Consider the following 26,657-nt stretch of genomic DNA (forward strand, 5'->3'; position numbering starts at 1 on the left):
TTTCACTCTCTTGCATGCTCTTGCTCACTCTCTCTCTCACACTCTAGTGGGCTCTCTCACAATCCCTGTTCCCACTCCAAGCTCTGATGCAAATTTGTCGATGTAACGTTTGAAGTGTTGAGCAATAATACTGAAGAGAGTACTACAACCAGGGTAATGTGCTGGGTTCTCTGTCCTACAGTCCCGAAGAAGGCCATTCAGTCCATCGGATCAGCCCTGACTCATCAATAGAGCATCTTACCTAGCCCTGATCCCTGTACCGCCACTTGCTTACCCCGCTAATCCCCTTAACCTACACATCTTGGGACACTAAGGGACAATTAGGCATGACCAATCCACCTAACCTGCACATCTTTGGACTGTGGGAGGAAACCAGAGCACCCAGAGGAAACCCATGCAGGCATAGGAAGAATGAGAAACTCCACGTAGCCAGTGACCCGAGCCGGGAATCGAACCCGAGTCCCTGGCGCTGTGAGGCGAAATACTAACCATCTCATTCTCTCCTTTGGTCAGCGATGATCAAATATTCAGCTTTGGAGGATCCTAGTGGGTAATTATGGTATTAATGAGAACCCAAGACCTGCACAATTATTCGACTTTCTTCTGTGGCTTAGAAGTATCATCACAGCTGGTAAAGCAAAAGCAAGGCTCTGAGGCTCCAGAGATCGAAGGTTACATTTCAATCCTGAAATAAACCACCTCAATTATTCGAGTCACGGAGGTTTACAATATGGAAACAGGCCCTTTGGCCCAACTTGTCCATGCTGCCTTTTTTTTTTAAACGTTAAGCTCGTTATTCATTGATAGCAAACCACAACGATCTTTCTGAAAAAATCTAAAGTTTGTTTAAACTTTAAAGAGAGCTTGTTCTTAATGATCCATTGGTTCCAATTCCTCATTCCCGAACAACTGCATTTTGTTTGAAAAGCCTGTTTAAAAATGCAACGTTGTAATTTGCGATCTGGCTTGTGGACTATAGGGGAAGCAAAGTGCTGTCCGCCCTCGGAGCTTACGGGGCCTGTCACAGTCTTTCTTCCAGGCTGTAAATCTCTGTTTTACTTGCAGCGTCAATGGAAATTTCCATCCGATTCCATTAAAAGTGCCACAGGGAGAATCTGCATTTTATAATTAGCTCATATCTACATGCAGAATGCACCTCTTAGGGTGGATGGTGCTGTGAGGCATTTCGTGCTGATCCACATAATGATGTAGACAGATCAGTTACCCAAAAGAATGAGCAAATTAATTCACTAATGGCCCCATGGAAGTTGCATTATTGGTTTCTCCGGTCTCTTGTTCAACACGGGGGCCTCAGTTAAAAGAGTACAATCGCGTCTCCCCCTGTTCGATGCCCTGACCTGTATCGAGAATTATGATGAGTTGTTTGAGGCTTTGTGGATCTGTCAAGGTACAGATGTCAAACGGCTAAAACTGACCTCAACGTTGTCAAGTAGATTTCACGGTGGTTAGCCCTGCTGCTTCACACTGCCGGGGACCCACGTTCGATTCCCAGCTTGGGTCACTGTCTGTGCAGACTCTGCATGTTCTCCCCATGTCTGTGTGGGTTTCCTCCGAGTTCCCCGGTTTCCTCCCACAGTCCGAAAGATATGCTGGTTAGGTGCTAAATTCTCCCTTGGTGTACCCGAGTGTGGCGACTAGGGGATTTTCACAGTGACTTCATTGCAGCGTTAATGTAAACCTATTTGTGACGCTAATAAATAAACTCGATTTTTCTTTTCAGAAAGACCATTGTGGTTTGCTGCCTATAAATAACAAGCTTATTGGTTAAAAAAAGGACAGTATCGACACATTGGGCCGAAGGGCCAGTTTCCATGCTGTAAACCTCTAATAATTGAGGCGGTTTATTTCAGAATTGAAATTTAACCATCTATCTCGGTGAGATTCGAACATCGAACCTCAGAGCCTTGCTCTCGGCTTTTGCTTTACCAGTTGTGACTGATGCTTCTGGGCCTCAGGAGGAACCCAAATAATTGTGGAGGTCTTGGGTTCTCATTAATACCTTAATTACCCACTGGGATTCTCCAAAGGAGTTGACATCGCAATGAGCTTAAATGTCTCCTCTATTGAAGCACCGATGAATGTTTGGATTGCATGTTCTGAATAAAGTATTCCTCATTAGTCGTAGAATCCTACAATGCAGTAAGAGGCCATTCAGCCCATTGAGCCTGCACCAACAACAATCCCACACTGGCCCTATCCCTATAACCCCAAGTATTTACCTCGCTAATCCCCCTGACACTAAGGGGCTTTTTTTCACCATGGCCAAGTATTCTTTCGGAACCTACCCTGCCTAGTCCTGTTAGAATGTTTCTATGCAATCCCCTCTCATTCTTGTTACTTGGGCGGCACGGTGGCACAGTGGTTAGCACTGCTGCTTCACAGCTCCAGGGTCCTGGGTTCGATTCCCGGCTGGGGTCACTGTCTGTGGGGAGCTTGCACATTCTCCACGTATCTGCGTGGGTTTCCTCCAGGTACTCCAGTTTCTTCCCACAGTCCAAAGACGTGCGGGCTAGGTTGATTGGCCAAAGATGCGTAGGTTGGAGGGATTAGTGGGTATAATATGTACGGATATGGGGGTATGGCCTGAGTGGGATTGTGTTCGGTGCAGACTCGAAGGGCACCTTTATGTAGGGTTCAATGATACACGCATTCTAACAAGATTAGGCAGGGTAGACTCAGAAAAACTGATTAGCCATGGTAAAATATTATTTAAGTTACAGGTCGACTGAAATGTTTTTCAAACAATATATTCATCACCAAAACAGTAATAACAGAATTTTAGTCACTCTCAAAGAAAGTATACAATCAGGCTTGGTGGAATTCGGGAGCTTTTGGAGTTCTTCTGTAGTTATCCGCTGTCTGTAAGGTCTTTCTGACTCAATATCCTTCTATTAGGTAGCTGAATAATTCTCTTAAGTGCTATTTAAACTGGCAGTGATGGAGAGCTGCTCCAGAGATGGATGCTGGCTTCTCGACTGACTGCCCTGGCCTCTGGAGATGTTCTCTGCAAGAAAGGCTGTTGCTTTGGCCTTTATAGCTGCGATGGTCTCCAATTTCCTCACACCAGAATTGGTCTGATGCTCTTAACGCGATCAAATTCAGATCCGATAGGCTCTTAATAGTTGGTTGTCCTTTTCAAACTGATAGGCTGGCAGAATGCAAAAGCCTGTTACCAAGGCAACCCTGATGCTTGGTCCTTTTGAAATAAATGTTATAATCAACAAGTTAAGGCCCAACTTTACTCTGCAATTTAGCACAGAACTCAAAAACAGCTTTTAAAGGGACCACACTTTTTTTTCCCCTCTAGTGGTTTTTACAATTATTTAAATTTTTACAAGCAGCCTTTATATCTTTACAAACTCAACTTCACAACACTCTCTTCTAAAGTCCAGTGGGCGCCACGGTGGCACAGTGGTTAGCACTGCTCCCTCACAGTGCCAGGGACCCAGGTTCAATTCCCAGAATCTGTCCGGAGTTTGCACATTCTCCCCGTGTCTGCGTGGGTTTCCTCTGGGTGCTCCGGTTTTCTTCCACAGTCCAAAAGGCGTGCTGGTTAGGTGCATTGGCCGTGCTAAATTCTCCCTCAGTGTACCCGAACAGGCGCCAGAGTGTGGTGACTAGGGGATTTTCACAGTGATTACATTTGCAGTGTTAATGTAAGCCTACTTGTGACTGACAAATTAACAATAATCCTAATTGACTTAGTCTCTCCTCAAATGACAGACCTGCCATCCCAGGAATCAGCCTGATAAACCTTTGGTGCACTCCCTCTACAGCAAGGACATCCTTTCTCAGACAAGGACACCAAAACCACAATATTCCAGGTGTGGTCTCACCAACACCCTGTACAATTGCAGCAAAACATCCCTATCCCAATACTCGAATCCTCTCACTGTGGAGGCCACTTGTAGGTACATTGACCTTGGGTGGGATTTTCCAGATCTTGTGGCGAAAGCGGCCGGAAAATCCCCCTGCATGAATTTACTCTACAGCGTGAATTTTCCTGTCCCGCCTGCCATGGGAATCGTAGCATGCAAAGGTCTGTTGAATTCAGGCGGGGTTTTCTGGTGAGCGCGGCGGAAGAAACCCGGCCACGGTGTAAAGATGTGACACGCTATTTCTGTACTTCTTGTACTTTTGTTGCTGATTCTGGTGAACTGGTACGGCAACAATAATCTCTTCCTCAGTGTCAACAAAACAGAAGTGATGATCATCGACTTCAGGAAGTGTAATGGAGGTGATGCCTCTGTCTACATCAACTGGAACGAAGTAGAAAGGGTGGAGAGCTTCAAGTTTTTGTGTCCGGATCACCTGGCCTGGTCCCCACCCCCATGCCGATACTATAGTTAAGAAAACCCCACCAACGCCTCTACTTTCTCAGAAGACGAAGGAAATTTGGCATGTCACCTACGACTCTCACCAACTTTTACAGATGCACCGTAGAAAGCATTTTTCCTGGTTGTGTCCGAGCTTGGTATGGGCTCCTGCTCTGCCCAAGACTGCAAAGAACTACAAAAGATTGTGAATGTAGCCCAATCCATCACGCAAACCAGCCTCCCATCCATTGACTCTGTCTACACTTCCCGCTGCTTCGGAAAAGCAGCCAGCGTAATTAAGGACCCTGTACGTTCTCTCTTCCACCTTCTTCCATCGGGAAATAGATACAGAAGTCTGAGGTCAGATGTGTGGGTTAGGTGGATTGGCCATGCTAAAATTGCCCCTTAGTGTCCTGAGATGCGCAAGTTAGAGGGATTAGTGGGTAAATACGTAGGTATGTGGGGGGTAGGGCCTAGGTGGAATTGTGGTCGGTGCCGACTCGATGGGCCAAATGGCCTCTTTCTGCACTGTAGGGTTTCTATGATTTCTATGAAGTCACGTACCAACTGACTCAGGAACAGCTTCTTCCCCGCTGCTGTCAGGATGGACCTACCTCGCATTAAGTAGATCTTTCTCTGCACCCTAGTTATGACTGTAACACTACATTCTGCACCCTCTCCTTTCCTTCTCTATGAACGGTATGCTTTGTCTGTATGGCGCGCAAGAAATAATACTTTTCACTGTGTGTTAATACATGTGACAAGAGTAAATCAAATCAAAAGATTTGCTGCAATCCCTACGCATTCACTTTCTCTGCAGAAAATCTCTTTTTTTTTCCCCCAAGACACAATGCAAGAGTTGCTGCGAAAGGATCAACAAATACCCATGCAAAAGGAGCAGAGACGAAGCTTGGCATTTAAATTAGTGATAGCGTGTGCTTTCCAGATAGTTCTGCCCTTTTCCTGCGATGACAGAGCACCAAAGGGCATGTTTAGTGTTTGCTGAGATGGAGAATGAGAGAAGAAATTATATTTCCGCTAAGAGAGGTCCAATTACACCACAGCACTGCGAACATCTCCACTGATTCGGATTCTTGAGGCTGACCTGTGTAATTTGCAGATCCGGTTTAATTAGTAACGGTTACAAGAATGGAATTGTCCAAACTCCTGCCACTTTTCAAAGAAAGATGCAAGTCGCAGATCTTTATTCCGATCATTTTTACCCAGGGCTAAGACTCTGGTATTCTCCTAATGCCCCATTCACAGCAGGAATAGAATCCTACAGTGCAGAGGGAGGCCATTTGGCCCATCAAGTCTGCGCCAACCACAATCCCACCTAAGGAATCCAGGGATGATATCGCTATGCCACTGTCTCCCCATGTCTTGTAGAAACCAGGTAACTGCGAACAGTGTCACGTGGAAGAACAGTTGACAGTCCCACGCAACCTACTCCGAGCCTCACAGTGCCAGGGACCCAGGTTCAATTTCAGCCTCGGGTCACTGACTGTGCGGAGATTGCACATTCTCCCCGTGTCTGCATGGGTTTCCTCCGGGGGTGCCCCAGTTTCCTCCCACAGTCCAAAGATGTGCGGGTTAGGCAGATTGGCTGTGCTAAATTGCCCCTTAGTGCTAGGGAGACTATCTAGGTGAATGCTGACCCAATCTAGGAATCAAACCCAGGTCCCTGGTGCTGCGAGGCTAACCACAGTACCGCTCTGCTGCCATCATGTTGTGTATTCTGCTTCTCCTTTATTCTAAACCGGGATGTGGGTGTCTCTGGCTGGGTCAGTATTTGTTGTCCATCCTCGATTGCGCTTGAACTGAGTGGTTAGTTTGATCACATCAGGGGGTGCTTGAAAAGTCAACCACATTGCTGTGGGCCTAGAGTCACAGGCCAGACCAGGTAAGGATGGCAGATTTCCTTCCATAAAGGATGTTAGTGGGTTTTTATGACACCAGGCAACAGTTTTCTGATCATCATTAGACTTTTAATTCCAGATTTTTTTCATTATTGAATTCTAATTACCCCGGGTCCCCAGCGTGTTACCCTGGGCCTCTGGATTACCAATCCAGGGGTGATGTCACTATGTGGCTGCCTCCCCATGTCTTGCGTTGACCAGGTAATGGCGAACAGTGTCATGTGGGCGAACAGTTGACAGTCGCACACGACCTACTCCCAGCCTCAGGGACCCAGGTTCGATTCCAGCCTTGTCACTGTCCATACGGAGTTTGCACATTCTCCCCATGTCTGCGTGGGTTTCCTCCGGGTGCTCCAGTCTCCTCCCACAGTCCAAAGGTGCATGAGTTCGGTGAATTAGCTGTGCTAAATTGCCTCTTAGTGTCAAGGGATTAACAGAGGCCATGTGGATGGGGCTGGGTGCAGGCTCGATGGGCCGAATGGTCTCTGCCTGCACTGTTGGGATTCTGTAATCAGTGTTGAGGTAGGCGATTGGGTGGATGGAGCAGTATACATTTGGTATACCTTTTTGCCGGACTGCAAGTGTTCAGTTTCCTTGCTGAGATTGATGCCACAGAGACTGATATTGCAGGATTGTACAGATGGGCTGGGTGCAAAGGTTAATAACAACTGGGACAAGCAAACCTCAGTAAGAAGCCTTCCCCAAGATCACAGCAATTCCGAGGATATCCTGGCTTTGAATCAAACCACCTCAGACGTATTCTCAGGATTCTTTTCAGCAAGAGGTCAGTCAAGGGCGGTGGTAATATATTTTTTAAGCGTTGTATGCGCCAAAGCTTAGGGGACAGGTTGCAAACTAAGCTCAATTGATTGAGGCTGATTCCTGCCAAAGGCTATTCTACGGTGATGGTAAATAATGTGACTAATTATGTAGCGCTGGCAATTTAACTGGCTGTGTGCCAATCTGTGCTGCTAAATCCCATGTCCGGTGTTCAGACATTTCAAGCAGACTTCTACAAGCTTCCCCTTCCTCAATCAAGGAGCAGAATAACTTACCCACACCTTGAACGTGGCACAACATTCAGTGTGATTTTCAAAATGGCCGACATGTTAGCCCATGAGAACTAGGAGTAGACCATCTGGCTCTTCGAGTCTGCTCCGCCATTCAATAAGATCATGGCTGATCTTTTCATGGACTCAGCTCCACTTGCCTGCCCGCTCACCATAACCCTTAATTCCTTTACTGTTCAAAAATTTATTGAACCTTGCCTTAACTGCTTCACTGGGTAGGGAATTCCACAACCCTTTGTGTGAAGAAGTTCCTCCTCAACTCAGTCCTAAATCTGCTCCCCCTTATTTTGAGACCATGCCCCCTAGTTCTAATTTCATCTGCCAGTGAAAACAACCTCCCTGCTTCTATCTTATCTATTCCCTTCATAATCTTATATGTTTCTGTACGATTTCCCCTCACTCTTCTGAATTCCAGTGAGTATAACCCCAGTCTACTCAGTCTCTCCTCATAAGCCAACCCTCTCAACTCCGGAATCAGCCTAGTGAATCTCCTCTGCACCCCCTCCAGTGCCAGTATATCCTTTCTCAAGTAAGGAGACCAAAACTGTATGGGAGTGGCCTCACCAGCACTTTGTACAGCTTGTGTTGGCAATTGACAGTACAAAACAAAGCCAGCTTCATTCTTTTGTTGACCAGTGATTTGATGTGATTTATTATTGCCGCATGTATTAACATACAGTGAAAAATATAGTTTCTTGCGCTATGCAGACAAGAAGAGTGTATTTTCAATCTCTAAATTCTCCATTACGCTTTGTATCTTCCTTCAACTTTTTTTTCCACAGCCTGTATATTTATGAGCTGCATTCTCTTCCCCATGAGACCCTCCCCACCCCCGGTGTCACTTGCGGACTGGTTGGCAGGAGGTATTGGAAAGATTGGGTTGAGATTTTAAAATACTGACAGTTACGTGGTCCAGGAGCCATATCCAGACAGATTTCTTTGCCTGTAAAGCTGCAGAATCCATTTTCTGTTTGCCAGTTTTGGCTCCATTACCTCTGAAAGTTGGCTGGCTAAAGGTGGAAACCTTTCAGTTTTCACTCAGTGTCTCCCACACACAACTGTGATATGATGGACTCCTTGCTTCCAACACTAACCCCAACAGTTACCTTTTTCTCATTCATTCGTGGGACGTGGGTCTCGCTGGAAGACTAGCATTTATTCCCTTGATATCCGAGGGCAGTTGAGAGTCAACCACGTTGCTGTGGCTCTGGAGTCACGTATAGGCCAGACCAGGTAAGGGTGGCAGATTTCCTTCCCCAAAGGACAGTTTTAAGTTCATTTATTAGTGTCGCAAGTAGACTTACAATGAAGTAACTGTGAAAATCCCCTAGGCGCCACACTCTGGCGCCTGTTTGGGTACACAGAGAGAATTTAGCATGGCCAATGCATCTAACCAGCATGTCTTTCAGACTGTGGGAAGCCAGAACACCCAGAGGAAACCCATGCAGACACGGGGAGAATGTGCAGTCTCCACAAAGACAGTGACCCGAGCTAGGAGTCGAACTTGGGTCCCTGGCGCTATGAAGCAGCAATTTAAGTTTGGGGGGTGGGGGGTGGGAGAGGCGACAGAGACATCCTTTGGCCAAATACAATCATTTACTTCCCCAGAGTCCATGTCTCCACACAGACAAACAGTGACCCAAGCCAGGAATCAAACCCATGTCCCTGGTGCTGTGAGGCAGCGGTGTTAAACGCTGTGCCACCGTGCCACTCACCTACTGAATCAGATGGGGTTCTTCAACAATCGACGATGGTTTCATGGTCATCAGTAGATTCTTAATTCCAGATATTTTTTATTGAATTCTAATTCCATCATCTGCCGTGGTGGGATTCGAACCTGGGCCCCCAGAACTTTAGCTGAAATCCTGGATTAATAGTCTAGCGATAATACCATTAGGCCATTGCCTTCCCTTCTGTCATAGAGTGAATGTTACACATTTGTCAGTGTGCACCAGTGGGGGGGGGGGGGGGGGGGGTGGCAGTGGTTAGCACCGCTGCCTCATAATGCTAGGGACCCGGGTTTGATTCCGGCCTCGGGTCAGTGTCTGTGTGGATTTTGCATGTTTCCCCGTGTCGGTGTAGGTTTCCTCTAAAGATGTGCGGGTTAGGTGAATTGGCCAGGCTAAATGGCCCCTTAATGTCAGGGGGACTAGCTGGGGTAAGTGCATGAGGATATGGCCTAGGTGGGATTGTGGTCGGCACAGACTCGATGGGCCGAATGGCCTCTTTCTGTAGGGATTCCATGTTTGATGCACAATGAATGGAAGTGAGGAGACAAGAGAAGTCGTGTCTGAACCGGAGCGGTGGGGGTGTTCCAGGAAGGCTGGCAGGAGGAGGAGCGGGGGGCTGGTATTTAGAGAGCAGTGCCTCCATAATCTTATGAGGGGATGGGAGACGGGTTCGAACGGGGAAACTGCCTTTGGAAATGCCACAGTTCAAAGCTCAGTGCTGCGCGGGGCCACTATTGGTTGCTGCCAGTTGGTAAGCTTTACCAGAAGCTCTGCGTCCTGACGTGGCTATTTAAATAAAAACTCTCACCAGGGAAGAGTTGAATCTTTTTTAAATAACTGAGAACGGGTTTTTTCAGTGCAGTGAACGGGTGTTAGCGGCAGACACACCGCTGCAGTTAATTACATCTAGCGCTGCGTAGATAGAAGGCACACATCTAATAACGTGTGGGATTTGATCCTGCCTGCTGTCAATTTCAAAAGATTTCTGGACTTGCATCTTTCACACTGACAAAAGTAGCGACAAAGAGCTGGTATCCCCTTCAGTCTGAGTGTTTAAAGACAGGAAAAGTGTTTAGCTACTTGCATTCGTGTCATATCTTCATGGGACAAGAATGTCCTTAAACGCATGGTAGATGTTTAATCAGGAGTATCTGTGGCCAGCCATAGCCATACCAGGAGGGGTGGCACAGTGGTTAGCACTGCTGCCTCTCAGCGCCAGGGATCCGAGTTCGATTCCCAGCTTGGGTCACTGTCTGTGTGGAGTCTGCATGTTCTCCCCGTGTCTGCATGGGTTTCCTCCGGGTGCTCCAATTTTCTCCCACAGTCCAAAGATCATTGAATAGAATCATTAAAATCCCTATAGTGTAGGAGGAGACCATTTGGCCCATCAAGTCTGCGCTGACCACAATCTCTCCCAGACCCTATCCCCATAACCCTACTTATTTACCCTACTAACCCCCCCGCCACTAAGGGGCAATTGGCACAGCCAATCCACCTAACCCGCACGTCTTTGGAGTGTGGGAGGAAACTGGAGCACCTGGAGGAAGCCCACGCAGACACGGGGAGAATGTGCAAACTTCACATAAGAGACAGTGATCCGAGCCGGGAATTGAACCCACGTCCCTGGCGCTGTGAGGCAGCGATGCTAATCACTGTGCCACCGTGGGCCCCCCCACCCCCAGAGATGTGCAGGTGAGGTTGATTGGTCATGCCAAATTGCCTCGTAGTGTCATTAGCAGGGTAAATATGTGGGGCTGCAGGGATAGGGCCTGGGTAGCAATGTTGTCGGTGCTGGCTCGTTGGGCTGAATGGCCTCTTTCTGCATTGGAGAGATTCGATGATTCTACTCTCTGATTATCCCACAGACGGAGATGTGACTCAGTAGTTTGATAAATCTTTGTAGACATGTGGGTGGTCAAGGGATATTGAGAAAGAATTCAGAATCTGTGTCTATATTAAAGAACAGATGTTTTCACTGTTCCATCTACTAGTTTTCCTTTATGCCTTGATATCAGTTTATGGGTGTTATAAAAGCAGGGAGCTGGGGGAACTTAACAGCAATCAACCTATGCGTTGTCATGATATACCTGCATAAAAAGTGCAGTTAAATAAATCTGCATCAAATTGCTGCAATAATTCTCTACTATTTCATGTGTACAAATTATGCAACTGTTGGGAAGATTTTCCCAGAATCATAGAGTCCCTACAATTCAGGAGAAGCCATTCGGCCCATCAAACCTGCACTGACTCTCCGACAGAGCCTCCCACCCAGGCCCTCTCCCCTGCCCTATCCGTGTAATCCACACATTTTCTGAGGCTAATCTGCACATCTTTGGATGATGCGGGGAAACTGGAGCACCCAGAGGCACACGGAGAGAATGTGCAGACTCCACACAGCTGAGATGAGCTTTGACAAAGCGTCACCTGACTCGAAACGTCAGCTCTCTTCTCTCCTTACAGAGGCTGCCAGACCTGCTGAGGTTTTCCAGCATTTTCTCTTTGGGTTCCAGCCAACGATGCCCACATCCCATGAACAAGTTAGTCCTACTGTCCCTGTACTCTCGCAAACCCCCACCTTGTGATCTCCCTCCTGCCATCACTGACCTGTGGCCCGGGTCCTACACTGAGCATCAGTTGAGCGCACAGTGCCCAGTCACTGTGGCTGCCCAGTTATGTGCCTGATTGGCACTTGGTACAACAGGGGGAAAAAGAGGCAACACGGGACTCCCACCAGCTCTCCAACCAGTGATGAGACTCTCCCCGATCTACATTCCACATTGTTCACGATGCCTTATCCGTAGGGAGTGATAGATTGCAGAATTGTGTCATAAAATGGAGCTTTTAATTCTCAGGAAGCCACAAAATAGAATGAGTGACAATTTAAAACCTGAATGAGGGATCATCGCTCAGGACTTGGCAGGTCTGAGCAGAGTGGAGAATCTATTTAGGCAACAGATCAAAATGGTTAGAAAGAGAAGTCTCAACTACACTGAAGTTTGAATGAAGTGTAAAATTCTTCAAGTCCTTATTGTATGTCGGAACTATCTAACACATCCTAGTGCTAATGCAATGGCCCAAGTTGCTGTCACACCAACTAAATCCAGCCCTCAGGTTTAAAGGAGATGGCAGGTGTATCCAAGGCTGTACGGCCACCCCACTGTTGGGTTGGTTTTGGTAAACTGCTTCACGAGATGACACATTATATAATTCCAACACCTCTACTTTCTCAGAAGACTAAGGAAATTTGGCATGTCAGCTATGACTCTCACCAACTTTCACAGGTGCACCATAGAAAGCATCCTTTCTGGTTGTATCACAGCTTGGTATGGGCTCCTGCTCTGCCCAAGACCGCAAGGAACTACAAAGGGTTGTGAACATTGCCCAGCCCATCACGCAAACAAGCCTCCCATCCATTGCCTCTGTCTACACTTCCCGTTGCCTCGGGAAAAGCAGCCAGCATAATTAAGGACCTCACGCGCCCCGGACATTCCTTCTTCCAGCTTCTTCTATTGGGAAAAAGATACAAAAGTCTACAGTCATGTACCAACGGACTCAAAAACAGTTTCTTCCCTGTTGCTGTCAGACTTTTGAATTGACCAACCTCACATTAAGTTGATCTTTCTCTACACACTAGCGATGACTGTAACACTACGCTCTGCACCCTCTCCTTTCCTTATCTATGAACGGTATTCTTTGCCTCCAGAGCACGCAAGAAACAATACACTGTATATTAATACATGTGACAATAATAAATCAAAACTCGAAAGCCACAAAATAGAATGAATGACAATTTAAAACCTGAATGAGGGATCATCGCTCAGGACTTGGCAGGTCTGAGCAGAGTTGAGAATCTACTTAAGCAACAGATCAAAATGGTTAGAAGGGTGAGGGAAAATCGGATTGAAGCATTATAAAATTTTGACAGGACTGGACAGACTCCATGCAGGGGAGCTGTCTTCCCCGGTTGGGGAACCCAGAATCGCTGAGCAGAAACTGATAACCAAGTTCCGCGAGCATGAGGACGGCCTCAACCGTGATCTTGAGTTCATGTCACACTATCTGTAACCCCCATGACTTGCCTGGGCTTGCAAAACCTCACTAACTGTTCTGTCAGGAGACAATTCACATCTCTTTAACCTGTGCTTACCCCTCTCTCCACTCACATAGTCTGTATCTTTAAGACTTGATTACCTGTAAAGACTCACATTCTAACCATTATTTTGTAAATTGAGTTTGTGTCTTTATATGCCCTGTTTGTGAATAGAACTCCCACTCACCTGATGAAGGAGCAGCGCTCCGAAAGCTCGTGCTGCCAAATAAACTTTACCCTGGTGTTGTGAGGCTTCCTACTGTGTTTACCCCAGTCCAACGCCAGCATCTCCACATCAGGGGAATCCAATACCAGGGCGATGCAGTGTCAGGGTACAGGGTGGGCCATTTAGGACTGAGGTGAGGAACAATATTGTCACCCAGAGGGTGATGAACCTGTAGAATTCTCTACCACAGAAAGCTAAAGAGGACAAGTCACCAAATGGACTCGAGGAAGAGATAGATCTTTTTTTGGATTTTAATGTGACTATGGGGAGGATGTGGCATTGAGATCGATGGTCAGCCGCGAACACACAAAATCATAGAATTACTACAGTTTGCTACGGGTCTCTCTTACAAGCAAATAGTTTAAATCATGTATATTCAATGTTGGGGGTCCAACCTTGCCTTGGAGCAATCTACCACCGCGGGAATGGAGAGAAAATAACTGTGGAGGAAGCAAGGAAATATTCTTGAAAGATCAGAAATTGGTCAACAGCTAATTAATCAAAAGATAGGCAACTTCATCCACAGATGGTAAAATTCCCAGCTGGTAAGGTCATGGAGGGAGAAGAGATGTTATTCTAAACTGTGAAATAGCACATTTACTGCAATGTAACCTTGGAATTCTCTGCAGTGGAAAATAATGATGTGATAAAAAACTTATTATCGCACTGCCACTAAGAGCAGCCTTGTCGCTGGTGACATTCATGGTGAGGCAAGGCAGTTTGCATTAAAGTCGCTAGGATGTACCACAAAGGGTGAGTTTTTGCGGGGCCCCCTTTGAGATACCAGTGCGTTAATGCCAGTAGAAACGGTGGCACAAACACACCATCTTCTCTGGCCACGGGTAGGCAGACTGGTGATATGGAAGAAGAGACATGTTAATGTTGTATAATTGTATTGTTGAGGTTGAAGATTCAGAGCTGGAGGGTATTGGCTGATTAAGTATCTTGAGTACAAACAAAGAGGGATCGCCCCTTTAGGGCCCCTTCTCAGAAGGCAGAGGAAATCCTGCATGTCCGCTACGACTCTCATCAATATTGACAGACGAACCACAGAAAGCACCCTAGCTGGATGTATCACAGCTTGGTCTAGTTCCTGCTCTGACCAAGATTGCAAGAGGGGATTTTGATTTGATTTGATTTGTTGTTGTCACGTGTATTAACACACAATGGAAAGTTTTGTTTCTTGCGCACTATACAGACAAAGCAAACCGTTCATAAAGAAGGAAACGAGAGAGTGCAGAATGTAGTGTTACAGTCATAGCTAGGGTGTAGAGAAAGATCAACTGAGTGCGAGGTAAGTCCATTCAAAAGTCTGACAGCAGCAGGGAAGAAGCTGTTCTTGAGTCGGTTGGTAAGTGACTTCAGACTTTTTTACCTTTTTCCCGAAGGAAGAAGTTGGAAGAGAGAATGTCCAGCCTGTGTGGGGAGGTGATGGCCTAGTGCTTTTGTTGCTCGACTACTAATCCAGGAACTCAGCTAACGTTCTGGGGACCCGGGTTCAAATCCCACCAAGGCAGTGGGTGGAATTTGAATTCAATAAAACAAAATCTGGAATTAAGAATCTACTGATGACCACGAAACCATTGTCAATTGTCGGAAAAAAACCATCTGGTTCACTAATGTTTTTTAGGGAAGGAAATCTGCCGTCCTTACCTGGTCTGGCCTGCATGTGATTCCAGAGCCACCACAATGTGGTTGACTCTCAACTGCCCTCCAGGGGCAACTAGGGATGGGCAATAAATGTTGGCCCAGCCAGTGATTCCCATGTCCCATGAATGAATACAAATTTTTTTTAATTACAAAGAGTCGTGAATGAAGCCCAGTCCATCGCACAAACCAACCTCCCATCCATTGACGCTGTCTACACTTCCTGCTGCCTTGGTAAAGTAACCAGGATAATTAAGGATCTCACCCACCCCAGACGTTCTCTCTTCCACCTTCTTCCGTCAGGGAAAAGATATAAAATCTGAGGTCACGTACCAACCAACTCAAAAACGTCATCTTCCCTGCTGCTGTCAGACTTTCGAATGGACCTACCTTGCATTAAGTGGATCTTCCTCCTCAACCTAACTGTGACTGCAACACCATATTCTGCACACTCTCCTTTCCTTCTCCCCTGTGTACTCGATAAACAGTGTGCTTTGTTTGTGTAGCGCACAAGAAACAATACTTTTCACTGCATCCCAAGACATATGAGAAGAATAATAAATAAACTTTAAACTAAACTTTAAACTTAAATAATATCAAAATCAAAGTCAATTTGTTAATTTTTTATTGGTGTATGTGGAGAGTTGTGTTAGTACTCAAAAGTGTATAAAAGGGAGACTGTTGGGACACTGAGGTGATGGTAGAAAGGAGGAAGAGATAAGTAACGGGTGGCATGGTGGCACAGTGGTTAGCACTGCTGTCTCACAGCTCCAGGGACCCAGGTTCGATTCCCGGCTTGGGTGACTGTCTTTGTGGAGTTTGCACGTTCTCCCAGCGGGTTTGCTCCGGGTGCTCGGTTTCCTCCCACAGTCTAAAAATGTACACCTTTAATGCACTAGCCATGTTAAATTCTCCCTCAGTGTATCCGAACAGAGTGTGACGACCAGGGGATTTTCACAGTAACTTCATTGCAGTGTTGATGTAAGCCTACTTGTGACACTAATAAATAGACGTTAACTTTAGTTGAATAAAACAACCGTCGAGAAAACAGATTTGTGTCTAGATTAATCCTCCCTTGTCTAAATTGGGTTCCTAATTTACACCATTCAACAGCCACGCAAAACAAAATAAGCAAATTGATTGACAAATAATTCTTTGTGTTTGTCGTCTTTCCATTGCTGTGGAATACACCAAACAGTATTAAGAAGTGGCTTCCACAGAACGGCCAACCCTGCTTAACCTGGTTATTGAGGTGGCGAAAGGCAAACAGTGCTTTATATTCTCTGGAAGTCCTCCGTCCAACTTGGGTTCTTTGATTCCCCGTAAAGGTAACCTTTTAAGGAGCAGTGATGCTGTTTTCCCATGGAAGTGTGGAAGATGGATATTTCTCCTCAAATGGGATAGGCTCTCAATATCTCTTTTCCTTCCCTCAGGGAGAAGACAACCCAGCCTTGATTGGAATCTCCAACTTGCTTTTGCCCGCTGCCTGACTTGAGGTAAGCTCTCCAGCTCCAGAATGTATCCAAGACAGCACATTGGGATTAATAACATTCACCCTGTCCCAAGTTCGGAAAGCGGCAATGCAGGTGGAGAAGGTAGTCGAGAAAGCATACGGCATGCTTGCCTTCACTGGCCGGGGCATTGAGTTTAAAAATTGGCAAGTCATGTTGCAGCCTTAGTTAGGCCGCACTTGGAATATAGTGTTCAATTCTGGTTGCCACACTACCAGAAGGATGTGGAGGCTTTGGAGAGGCTACAGAAAAGATTTACCGGGCCTTCGCCTAGTATGGAAGGCATTGGCTATGAGGAGATGTTGGAGAAACTTGATTTGTTCTCACTAGAATGACAGAGTTTGAGGGGCGATCTGATACAAGTCTACAAGATTATGAAAGGCATGGACAGAGTGGATAGTCAGAAGCTTTTTGTCCCTGGATGGAAGAGTCAATTACTAGGGGGAACTGGTTTAAGGTGCGAGGGGCAAGGTTTAAAGATGTATGAGGCATGTTTTTTACACAGAGGGTGGTTGGTGACTGGAACTCGTTGCCAGGGGAGTTAATGGAAGCAGATATGGTAGTGACTTTTAAGGGGTGTCTTGACAAATACATGAATAGGATGGGAATAGAGGGATATGGTCCCCGGAAGGGTAGGGAGTTTTAGTTCGGGTGGGCAGCATGTTTGGTTGCAGGCTTGGAGGGTTGAAGGGCCCTGTTCCTGCGCTGTAATTTTCTTTGTTCTTTGTTGAATGTGACTTATTTCTCAGTAAGACGTCTCACAACACCAACATCTCCACATCATTTATTTCTCAGCCATGGTGGATGTTTTACTTGTGCCTGTATGTGCCACTTCTGAGTGGCCCAGGTAATGCTGTCAGAGATTGAAAGCAAAAACATCAAGTGACAATTTGGAAAATGTTCCCAAATCAGAAGGAGTGGATTTTTTGATCTGAATATTGCCCCAGTTCATTGGGCAGTAACTTGTAAGTGATTACTCTGAGCAGCACAGTAGTTAGCACTGCTGCCTCACAGCGCCAGGGACTGGGTTCAATTCCAACCTCAGGTGACTGTGTAGGGTTTGTACATACTCCCCATGTCTGCATGGATTTCCTCCCACAGTCCAAAGATGTGAGGTTAGGTGGATCGGCCATGCTAAATTGCCCCTTAGTGTTCAAAGTAAAGTTTATTTATTTATTAGTTCCAAGTAAGGCTTACATTAACACTGCAATGAAGTTACTATGAAATTCCCCTAAAGTCACACCAAGATGTACAGGTTAAGTGGAACGGCCAGGCTAAATTGCCCATAGTGTCCAAAGGTGTGTAGGTTAAACGGATTGACCATTCTAAATTGGATTGGTCATGTTAAATTGTCTTGTAATCACATACAAATTGCTAAATTGTAAGTAACCACATACAAGTTACAGTCCCTCAGTGTCCAAAGATGTGTAGGTTAGGGGGATTGGCCATGCTAAGTTGCCCCTTCGTGTCCAAAGATGTGTAGGGTAGACAGATTGGCCATGGTAAATATGCAGGGTTATGGGGGTCTCAATGGGATGTTCTTTTGGAGACTCGATGGGCTGTGGATGGCTTTTTTTTCTGCACTGCAGGGATTCTGTGGTACTCTGAACAGCGAGGACTGTAATTTCAAATTTTCTGGTAACCATTTTACTGTGGGTGTTGTTCCTGGAACATAGCCAGCTGTACAGAAACGGGAGACATTTAAATAGAAACTAGTTTGCACAAAACATTTTAGCGGAGTGTTGTACCATCTCAGCATATAACTGGATTTATTGCATTTCAAACAAAGTAAAGCCCTCTTTAGATACCTGTTTATTGAATTGTACATCTCTCAAATAAAATTCTGTTTGCATTCTCCCTGAGCTAATCTGGCCGATTCTATTCAAGAACAGAAAATTACAGTTCACTGAGTATTTCGATATGGACCTGATCTTGTCTTTTTTTTATTGATTTATTATTGTCACATGTATTGGGATACAGTGAAAAGCATTATTTCTTGCACGCTATACTGAAAAAGCACACTGTTCATTGAGTACAAAGGGGTGAGGGAAAAGAGAGGGTGCAGAATGTAGTGTTACAGTCATAGGGTGTAGAGAAAGATCAACTTAATGCAAGGTAGCTCCATTCAAAAGTCTGATGGCAGCAGGGAAGAAGCTGTTCTTGAGTTGGATGGAACGTGACCTCAGACTTTTGCATCTTTTTCCTGACGGAAGAAGGTGGAAGAGAGAATGTCCAGGATGCGTGGTGTCCTTAGTTATGCTGGCTGCTTTTCCCGAGGCAGCAGGAAGTATAGACAGAGTCAATGGATGGGAGGCTGATTTGTGTGATGGACTGGGCTTGGTTCATGACCTTTTGTAGTTCCTTGTAGTCTTGACCAGAGCAGAAGCCATACCAAGCAATGACATAGCCAGAAAGAATGCTTTCTGGGGTGCATCTGTGAAAGTTGTTGTGGACATGCCAAATTTCCTTAGTCTTCTGAGCAAGTAGAGGCGTGAGTGGGCTTTCTTAACTATAGCGTTATAATTACACATCAACGTTCTGGGACTCTCTCTCTGACAGCACTGTGAGTGTACCTACAAGCCATGGACTGCAGCAGTTCAAGAAGGCAGCTCAATACCACCTTCTCGGGCAATTCCAGGTGGGCAATCAACGCCCATATCCTGTAAAATAAATGTGGCTGGCCCATCTTAACCGCCTTTGAGAAGGTGGTGGTGAGCTGCCTTCTTGAATGGCTGCTGTCCATGTGATGTAAATACATCCACAGTGCTGTTAGGGAGGGAATTCCAGGGTTTTGACCTAGTGACAGTGATGGAACGGTGATGTATTTCCAAGTCGTGGATTGGAGGGAAATTTCCAAATGGGGGTGGTGTTTCCATGTATCTGCGTGCCTTATCTTTCCAGGTTGTAGAGGTCGCATGTTTAGAAGATGCTGTTAAAGAAGCCTGGTGTTTGTTTATTTTTCTCAAAGATTTATCCCTTTATCTTCAAACTATGACCCCTAGTTCTGGACTCTCCCACCATTGGGAACATTCTTTCTGGACCTACCCTGTCTAACCCTGTTAGAATTTTATAAGTTTTTATGAGATCCCCTCTCAGTCTTGTAAACTCCAGTGAATATAATCCTAACTGATTTAGATAAGCTGCTACATTACCCACATTACAACAGTGAATACATTTCAGTAGCGCAGTGGTCAACACTGCTGCCTCGCAGTGCTCGATGCCCCAAATCGATTCCCAGTTTGGGTCTGTGCAGAGTCTGCACATTCTCCCTGTGTCTGCGTGGGTTTCCTCCGGGTGCTCTGTATCCCTCCCACAGTCTGGTTAGGTGCTAAATTCTCCCTCAGTGTACCCGAACAGCCGCCAGAGTGTGGCAACTAGGGGACTTTCGCAGTAACTTCATTGCAGTGTTAACGTAAGCCTACTTGTGACACTAATAAATAAACTTTAAAACGTTAAACTTTAAAAAAAAATACTTCCTCGGCTGTGAAGCACTTTGGGACACTGGCATTCTTTAAATGTTAGCCTTTTTCATTTAAGACTTAACGATCATTGCCAGCGATTTTCCTCGTTACTCCGTTGTATGTCAGACAAAACTGCTTCAGGTGCTGTTACCCAGTGCAGTGCATGCCAACGGGTGTGAGCTAAGTTGATCTTGAGCCTTTCTGATATTCTCAGGAGCGAGATTTAAATTGGAACAGTTCCGCACTGGGCACTGCCATCAGCCTTTGATATAATGTCACTTCTATTTGAAAGTCACTTCTATCCAGGAGCACAATAGTTTGATATTTAAAAAAAAAACCCCAGTGAACTTGTGACACGTGGAAAAAGTTATCTTTGGAGCTGTCAGACTTTGCAACACTAATTACTGCGTTTTCCAACCTCACTGAGCCATTTTTAAATAAATGCTGAAAGAAAGTTTTAACAGTCTCAGAAATCGACGTGATTACCCAGGATGTAAAACTGTAAGACGTAGGAGCAGAATTAGGCCTCTTGGCCCATCGAGCCTGCTCCGCCATTCAATCATGGCTGGTTTTTCTCTCATCCCCATTTTCTTGCCTTTGAACGAAGGGACTCCACTCGGAAGCCCACAAGCAGAGGCAACAGGGTTTGTTTTCTAGGCCTCCTGCATGTGAGACCCCCCACCTGCTGATGGTGCGGGGCTTCAAGTGGCGGAGGAATGACTCCCATAAGTTGCCCATTTAAGGGCCTCAATTTGTGGTGCGATGGGTGGGTCGCCCACAAAATATAGGAGCAGAAGTAGGCCATTCGGCCTGCTCTGCCTGGCTGATATTTTTCTCATCCTCATTCTCCTGCCTTTTCCCCATAACCCCTGATCCCTTTAGTAATCAAGAACCTATCTATCTCTGTCTTAAAGACACTCGATGACCTCCTGGCAAAGAGTTCCACAGATTCACCACCCTCTGGCTGAAGAAATTCCTTCTCGTCTCTGTCTTAAAGGATCGTCCTTTTAGCCCGGGGTTGTGCTCTATTGTGATTTCTACTCTCTCTCCATCAAACATAATATTCCAAAGTGTTCCCGTCTCCTCACAGGGAGCTGTCTGTGTTTATTAACTAGTTTTGACACGAGGAGGTCGCCTCCTTTTGTGCTGTTACATTTCTGAATAGAATAATTCCCTACAGTGTAGAAGAAGGCCTTTCAGCCCATCGAGTTTGCGCCAACGGCAGTCCCACCCAGGCCCTACCCCCTTAACTCCATGCCTTTTACCCTAACTCGTCCCCCTGTTACTTTTCTAGCTTGTGTCATGTCGCCTGTCTGGGCAGCGCGGTGGTTAGCACTGCTGTGTCACAGCACCAGGGACCCAGGTTCGATTCCGGCCTCTGGTGACTATGTCATTTCGATCCCCGGCTTGGGTCACTGTCTGTGTGGCGTCTGCATGTTCTCACCATGTCTGCGTGGGTTTCCTCCGGGTGCTCCGGTTTCCTCCCACAGTCTGAAAGATGTACAGTTCAGGGGGATTGGCCGTGTTAAATTGACCCTTAGTTATTGTTTATTCATTCGTGTGACATGGGAGTCACTGGCTGGCCAGCATTTATTGGCCAACTCTCGTTGCCCTTGGAGGGCAGTTGAGAGTCAACCACATTGCTGTGGCTCTGGACTCACATGTAGGCCAGACCACATAACTATATGTTTCAGCAGGATTTGTGATAACCAACAGGACTGTAAATGTATTGGGAGCCCCTGTGATTATGTGATACCTCAGGGCCAGCATCTGTGGCAAGTATAGATACAACTTCAAGAGGATGTACATTCTGGAGCAATTTTTTTTAAACTCTTAGGTGTTATCTTACCAAAAAAGTTTCTAAATGCCAAACTAACGTGAAAAAGGGTGAGTTTTGGATCTGTTTTTTTCAGCGAGGCCACAATGAAATCTTATGCCAAAAAATGGTGCACAATCTGTTTCCCGCCAGTAGGGGGAGAGGTGGGGCTAGGCTCACCGGAAAGCCAGCTGCTTGCAGCAGTCGGGCATGTGCAAATCATGGAAGGACGAACTGCTAAGATCCCCCCTTAATATTATAGACGCCTTAGTATCGCAAATAATTAAAACCACTGTATAAAACTGCCCAAAAGTCTTCAAGAAAATATGATACTTCAAACAATTTTGAGTGGTTGACTGTGCCAGTTGCGGCTCAGTTCTTCCCAACAGGGAGATGTGACTTGATGCCACGTTGTCTTATCTGACTTTTCCTATTAAAGTTACAAGGTTGTAGCTCCTAGTGCCTTTGAGTGTCAATGAGACTGTACATCCGTTTGTCAATATGTACTCAATCTTCAGTTAATACCATACAATGTTTGCTCAGTATTAAATCAGTGATGGAATGCATCGCAAGTTTAAGTAGGTGAGCTGTATTCATGTTGCAGGCTCGGTCTCCGGACTGTGCTGCATTCTCTTCTTTGACGTCTAATTGTGTTGTTGGCCTCCCTTGAAATCAGCCGCAGAGTGAGGGCTGTCATCTTCCGCTTGTGAGCAAATCGGCTGGCCACCAAATTTTCCGCTATAGCGAGAGTGCGACGTGAGCGCTAGGTAAGATCACGCCCTAAGTTTCTAACACCAAGTGTGTCTCTGGGGTTTGTTTCCAAGCTAAACTGCTTCCCCACCCACCACATCCCCAGGTAGAATTCCCATCCCAATTCGATCATCACGGAGTTGTAATCCATCCTCCTTTCCACCTGAATGAATAAAGATTACCGTCAAATTTCCCCCAGACCCGCCAATGAGATACTCCAAAAAACAATACATCTAATAACAAAACAAACAGATGGACTATAAAAACAATATATTGGCCTTGGAGGGAGTGCAGAGGAGGTTCACGAGGCTGATACCGGAGATGAGGGGTTTGGCCTATGAAGAGAGACTAAATAGACTGGGTCTGTACTCTTTGGAGTTTAGAAGGATGAGGGGGGGATCTTATAGAGATGTATAAGATAATGAAGGGGATGGATAGGGTAGAGGTAGAGAGATTCTTCCTGCTTAGAAAGGATAGCATGACTAGAGGACACAGCCTCAAGATAATGAGGGGGGTGGGGGGGGGCAGTTTAGATCAGAGTTGAGGAGGAACTTTTTCACTCAAAGGGTGGTGAATCTCTGGAATTCTCTGCCCGTTGAAGTGGTGGAGGCTGCCTCGCTAAATATATTTATGTAGATAGGTTTCTGATAGACAAGGGAAATAAGGGTTATGGGGAGAAAGTGGAACTGATCCACTTCAGATCAGCCATGATCTTATTGAATGGCGGGGCAGGCTCGAGGGGCTAGATGGCCTACTCCTGCTCCTATTTCTTATGTTCTTAATCCTTGTCCATGATGGAGAATAAATATTTGAAGATTGCACAGTGGATATCTCGGCCCACGATCGAGGGAGGACATTTCGCCAACTGGCTTATTTCATCTGATGTTTGCGTGGTGTAGACGGGATAAGAGGTGGGAAGGACAGATGTCGGCTGGAGTTCTCCGGCCATTCATGCTGGCAGGATTCTCTGGGGTGGCTTCAATGGGAATTTCCATTAACAGTGACGGGGACCAGAGGATTCCGCCAGTAGGGAACAGCCTGATGCCACCTACAAACACGCTGTGGGGAGGCTGGAGACCCTGACCTGTCGTATGTTGCTTATCTTATTCTAGGTGAGAGATCACATGACACTAGGTTATAGTCCAACAGGTTGATTTGAAGTTGATTGGAAGTGTCGTATAACCTCTCATCTTGTCCACCCCAGTCCAACACCGGCATCTCCACATCATATCTTACTCTGGCGAATTGTGATCATAGGATCAGAGAATCCCACAGTGCAGAAAGAGGCCATTCAGCCCATCGAGGCTACACTGACCACAATCCCACCCAGGATCTACCCCCATAACCCCACGCATTTAGTCCCTAGCTAGTCCACCTAAAACTAAGGGGCGACTCAACATGGCCAGTCCACCTAACCTGGAAACTGGAGCACCCGGAGGAAACCCATGCAGAAATGGGGAGAACGTACAAACTCCACACAGATAGTCACCCGAGGCCAGAATTGAAGCCGGGTCCCTGGCGGTGTGAGGCAGCAGTGCTAACCACTGTGCCACCATGCCACATTAGAGATGTGCATTAGTCAAGACTCTTCCCGCTCAAAAGAGACAGTAGGACTAGGGGGCACAGCCTCAAGATAAAAGGGGGGCGGTTTAGAACGGAGTTGAGGAGGAACTTCTTCACTCAAAGGGTGGTGAATCTCTGGAATTCTCTGCCCGTTGAAGTGGTGGAGGCTGCCTCGCTAAATATTTTTAAGACGCGGGTTGATGGGTTTTTGATAAGAGAGGGGATTAAGGGTTATGGGGAGAGGGCGGGAAAGTGGAACTGAGCAGCGACAGATCAGCCATGATCTTATTGAATGGCGGGGCAGGCTCGAAGGGCTAGATGGCCTACTCCTGCTCCTATTTCTTATGTTCTTAATTCGCACACATAATGGAGGAGCGCCTCTTATTTTTGCAGGTGTGTCAGGTTTGCGAATCTTGGCCTCTTTGACCTGCACCCATGAGGCGTGACTGCTATTTTGTCTGCTTTTTGTTCTACCGCTCGTTGAATGCTTCATGGAGATCCCTGGCCTGTGGGAACGGCAGCTGCCAGCACTGTTGGTGTAAAACAGAAAACAGTTGAGATCTTTCTATCTTACTGGCAACAAAGCCTGTTTGTGTCAGTATCAGAGACTCTCGCAAGATGCCTCCTCCTTCTGTACGATACTAAATGAGGGAAAGCTGTGCGTCCAGAGGGATCTGGGGGACTGTGTATTCACATCAGTAAAATGTAGAGGTTGAGGTAAAGATTAATCAACAAAGAATGTGAGCCTTTATAAGTAAAAGTTTAAAATATAAAGGGCAAATGTTTTGCCACATAGCCACACCGGGAGTGCTGTACGCAATATATAAATAGTGATCCTGAAATAACTTGAGTAGAGATTCACCAGATTGTCTCCGGATGTTCTCTCTTCCACCTCCTTCCACTGGGAAAAAGGTACAAAAGTCTGAGGTCATGTAGCAACCGACTCAAGAACAGCTTCTTCCCTGCTGCCATCAGACTTTTGAACAGTGCTACCATACATTAAGTTGATCTTTCTCTACACCCTATCTGTAACTGCAACACTGTAGAACATAGAACATAGAACATAGAACATTACAGCGCAGAACAGGCCCTTCGGCCCACGATGTTGCGCCGACCAGTTACAAAAACAATGACCCACTAGCCTATACCAATCCCTTTTCGTCCATAAACCTATCCAGAGATCTCTTAAACGCCCCCAAACTAGACGCATCTACAACTGCAGCAGGCAGGGCATTCCAATCCCTCACCACCCGCTGGGTAAAGAACCTACCCCTGACATCCGTCCTGTAGCTACCCCCCCTTAATTTAAAGTCATGCCCCCTCGTGCTAGCTTTCTCCATCCGAGGAAAAAGGCTATCACTATCCACCCTATCTAAACCTCTAATCATCTTATATGTTTCAATAAGATCCCCTCTTAGCCGCCTTCTTCCCAACGAAAACAACCCTAGATCCCTCAGTCTCTCCTCATAGGACCTCCCCACCATACCAGGCAACATCCTAGTAAACCTCCTCTGCACCCTCTCCAACGCCTCCACATCCTTCTTGTAATGCGGGGACCAGAACTGCACACAGTACTCCAAGTGCGGCCGCACTAGAGTAGTGTACAGTTGCAACATTACACTGCGACTCCTAAATTCAATCCCCCTACCAATAAACGCCAAGACACCGTACGCCTTCTTGACAACCTTATCTACTTGATTCCCAACTTTCAGGGATCTATGTACACACACACCTAGATCCCTCTGTTCATCCACACTATTCAAAGTCCTCCCGTTAGCCCTATACTCGACACATCTGTTGCTCCTACCAAAGTGAATTACCTCACACTTCTCCGCATTAAATTCCATCCGCCACCTCTCGGCCCAGCTCTGCAACCTATCTAAGTCTCCCTGCAGACTATGACACCCTTCCTCACAATCTACCACACCTCCAACTTTGGTGTCATCAGCAAATTTACTAATCCACCCAACTATACCCTCATCCAGATCATTAATAAAAATTACAAACAACAGTGGCCCCAAAACAGATCCCTGAGGCACACCACTCGTAACTGCACTCCATGATGAATATTTACCATCCACCACCACCCTCTGTCTCCTATCTGATAGCCAATTCCTGATCCAACTTCCTAGATTACCCACAATCCCATACATCTGCATTTTCTGCAGAAGCCTACCATGGTGAACCTTATCGAACGCCTTACTAAAATCCATGTATACCACGTCAACTGCCTTACCCCCATCCACCTCTTTGGTCACCTTCTCAAAAAACTCAATAAGGTTAGTAAGGCACGACCTACCTGCTACAAAACCATGCTGACTATTTCTAATCAATTCATTACACTCCAAATAACTATAAATCCTATCCCTAATAATTTTTTCTAAGACCTTGCCCACAACAGAAGTAAGACTCACCGGTCTATAATTCCCGGCAAAGTCTCTGTTCCCCTTCTTAAACAATGGGACAACATTCGCTATCCTCCAATCCTCCGGGACTACACCAGAGACCAATGACGACCTGAAGATCTGAGCCAGAGG

At 46.2% G+C, this 26,657-nt stretch overlaps 1 protein-coding gene across 6 annotated transcripts in view; it reads left to right on the forward strand.

Moving 5' to 3' along the window:
- Positions 1-26,657, forward strand: part of LOC145352783 (alpha-(1,6)-fucosyltransferase) — a 565,169-nt gene that overhangs the window by 330,900 nt on the left and 207,612 nt on the right. For all 6 annotated transcript variants that reach the window (XM_080203100.1, XM_080203101.1, XM_080203102.1 and 3 more), the window contains one exon: positions 16,453-16,515. The gene's annotated coding sequence lies outside the window, so the exon portion shown is untranslated. The remainder of the gene's footprint in view (positions 1-16,452; positions 16,516-26,657) is intronic.

Source organism: Carcharhinus amblyrhynchos, chromosome 14 (genome assembly GCF_965287045.1).
Source record: "Carcharhinus amblyrhynchos chromosome 14, sCarAmb.v2.hapA, whole genome shotgun sequence".
NCBI classification, from domain to species: domain Eukaryota; kingdom Metazoa; phylum Chordata; class Chondrichthyes; order Carcharhiniformes; family Carcharhinidae; genus Carcharhinus; species Carcharhinus amblyrhynchos.